Raw genomic sequence first — 3,689 nt, 5'->3', positions numbered from 1 at the left:
GTGTTAATTGGTTTCCCTTTTCTTTGTTGAAGAGGGTCTGTGCAATCCTTCTGCCTAGTCCGCCATCTTGCCCCGCCTCCTCTCAAGGACATATTTTGGCCCTCTTGAACTTGTTTTGATTGTCTTCAGCTTCAACTTGACTTTCATATGAGCAATTGATGGTCTCTTGCACAGTCAGCACCTGATCTTGTTTTGGCTGAAGATACTGAGTTTCTCCATCACCTCTTTTCACAGATGTAGTTGATGTGATTTCTTTGTATTCCATTTGGTGAAATCCACTTGTATAGCCACCATTTATGCTGTTGAAAAAAGGTATTTGCAATACAAAAGTTGTTGATCTTGCAAAATTCTATCATGTCATCTCTGGCATCATTTCTATCACCAAGGCCATATTTTCCAACTCCTGGTGATTCTTCTTTTTTTCCATTTTTCACTTTCCAATCACCAGTAATAATCAATACATCTTGATTGCATGTTAGGTCAATTTCAGATTGCACAAGATGGTAAAAATCTTCAGTTTTCTCATGTTTGGTTTTGGTGGTTGGGCTTAAGTTTGAAAAATAGTCATATTAACCAGTCTTCCTTGTAGGTGTATGGATTTTATCACTGACAGCATTGTACTTCAGGACAGATCTTAAAACATTGTGTGTGTGTGTGTGTGATGAATGCCACACCATTCTCATCAACTTATTATTCCCAGCATACTGGATCATATAGTTGTCTGGTTCAAAATGGCCAAAACCAGTCCATTTCAGCTCACTACTGCCTAGGATATCAATCTTTATGTGTTTCATTTCATTTGACAACTTTCAATTTCCCCAGATTTGTACTTTCTACATTTCATGTTCATATTATTAATGGATGTTCACAGCTGTTTCTTCCCATTTTGAGTTGTGACACGTCAGTAAATGGAGGTCCTGAAAGCTTTACTCCATCCATGTCATCAAGGTTGACTCTACTTCGAGGAGCTCTGGTAACATAGTGCCTAAGGCATTTGACTGCTAACCAGAAGGCTGGCAGTTCAAACCCACCAGCTGTTTCTCAGAAGGAAGGTCAGACAATCTATATCCATAGTGATACTGCCTCGAAAACCCAAGAAGGGGGATTGCTGTGAGTTGGATATGATTTGACTGCAGTGGGTTTGGTTTCTTGGTCTACTTCAAGAAGGCATCTCTTCTCCAGGGGTATTTTCAGTGCCTTCCAACTTGAAAGGCTCATTTTCCATTAATATTCAGACAGTGATTCAGGGTTTTTCATAAAATTTTCCATCAATATATCAGACAGTGTTTCACTGATATTCATAACATTGTTATGTTATGTGCCGTCGAGTCAGCCCTGACTCATAGTGACCCCTCCTTGGGTTTCCGAGGCAGTATCACTACGGAAGTAGGATTGCCCAACCTTCCTTCCGAGGAGTGGCTTTATCACTGGCCAATATTTTGAAAAGTGTATGTTCCCTTCCTTCTTCTGAGTCTATCTTGGTCTGGAAGCTCAGGTGAAACCTGTCCACCATGGTTGACCCTGCTGATATTTGAAATACCAGTGGCATAGCCTTCACCCTGACAGCAGCACACAAAACACCATAGTACAACAAACTGACTGAGGAATGGCAGAGTCTTATGGCAGTGCTATGGATTGGATTGTGCCTCAAAAAAAGATAGGTTGGAAACCTAATCCCTGTACTGTGAAAATGACTTTGTTTGGAAATAAGAGTTTCCTTTTGTTATCAGTTAATGGAGTCATACGTACATGCATCCTACCTAATCCCTTTTGGGTGACATCTTATAAAAAGAGTGAAGAAACATGGAGATGGGGTCAGTGGTGGTTCAGTTGTAGATTCTCACTTTCTGTATGGGAGATCTGTGTTCAACTCCTGGCCAATGCACCTCATGCACACCCACCATCTGTCTGTTAGTCATGTGTGGAGGCTTGTGTTTTGCTATGTTGAACAGGTTTCAGCAGAGCTTCTAGACTAAGACAGACTAGGAAGGATGGGCTGGTAATCTAATTTGGAAGATTAGACAAACAGTATGGATCAAAACAGTGTGATGTACAGCCCATCATGGGGGATGGCTGAAGACTCGAAACATTTCTTTCCTTTATGCATGAGTCACAATGAGCCAGGGGCCAATTTGATTATATCTAAGGTAGCATAGTGGCTAAAGCACTTGACTGCTAACCAGAAGGCTGGCAGTTCAAACCCCCCAGCCACTCCTCGGAAGGAAGGTTGGGCAATCCTACTTCCATAGTGATACTGACTCAGAAACCCAAGGGTCGCTATGAGTCGGGGCCGACTCGATGGCCAACAACAACAACAACAACTGCAACAACAGATATGGAAAGAGTGTCACACACTGTGAAGACACCATATGAAGACACATCTCCAATCCAAGTCACACTAAGAGATGCCTGGGGCTACCAGCTGTGTGAAGAGATAAAGAATAATTTTTCCCTTGAGCTGACACAAGAGAGTGTGATCTGGCCAACACTCTGAATTCGGACTTCTTCAGAACTGTAAGACAATAAACTTCTGTACTTTGTACTTTGTAACATTTGTTACAGTAGCCTTATGAAACTAAGATAGTTGTTATATATTTCAGATAAAAACATACAAAGAACAAAAACAGACAAATGAAATTATTTATATGCAAATAGTGACCTATATTTCTCTTTCCTCAACCAGTTTCCACAACAAATTGAGATACTGCCCTATTCCAGAGTGTTTGTTTGCGTTAGATGGTCCCTATGTATTCCTCATACCCTGAAGCCATCCTAAATCCTGAGGATTTTATGTTTGAGAAGAGTTACAATTGTGAACCAAATGAGTCTTGCGTATTGAAGCCTCCATAATCTCCACAGATTGACCTGGGTAAATGTGGATTAATATTTTATATTATTAAAACTAGACTGTGTTAGATTGGGTTCTCTAGAGAAACAAAACAAGGAAATCTTATATACACATAGAGAGAGAGAAATTTATCTTAGGAAAATGGCTCACACACTTATAGAAGCTGGCAAGTCCAAAGTTCTTGGATCAAACATCAAGCTGGAGGCTTTTCCCGACTCTTGCAGCTGTAGGGGCTAAGGAGCTCAAGGTTAGTAGACAATGTATTGGCTGTTGACTCCAACTAATGACGAATCCAAGATCTCCTGGCCAAATGGTGGATTGTTCACTCACAGACAGTTGTAGGCAGCACAACAGAATCCCAATCCACAGAGGAATGTCTCTTTCCCCAGAATGTCCATAGATATACTGGAAGCAGGCCATACCCCTAGTGAAACTCCCTTTTAACAGATTGGCTGCTCAAAACATAATCATCTGATCCCATCATGGGAATAACCACATCACAACAGCTTAAACCACACAGAATTGTGGCCCCGCCAAGTTGACACACAGTTCCAACTATCACAGTCCACCCCTTGTCAACTTAGCAGTTGTACACATCCTCTTAACCATATATAATCTCTAAATAAGGACAATTATTAAGTCATATTTGCATCTAACATGATACACTAACACATGTACAACCAAAATGTATTAACCTTATCTACATTTCACAGTTCATAACAGAAGGAAACAAAAATATTTAATGCACATATACAATGAAGAAATATAACAATCACAGTCCTCATTTCTGCAGCTGGTCACGTGGTCATAGCTGATATTCAGAACTACCTTCTTCCACCAC

The sequence above is a fragment of the Orycteropus afer genome, unplaced genomic scaffold (assembly GCF_000298275.1).
Source record: "Orycteropus afer afer isolate SDZICR_OR568_19922 unplaced genomic scaffold, OryAfe1.0 scaffold00022, whole genome shotgun sequence".
Taxonomy (NCBI): domain Eukaryota; kingdom Metazoa; phylum Chordata; class Mammalia; order Tubulidentata; family Orycteropodidae; genus Orycteropus; species Orycteropus afer.
Note: the sequence above shows the minus strand (reverse complement) of the source record.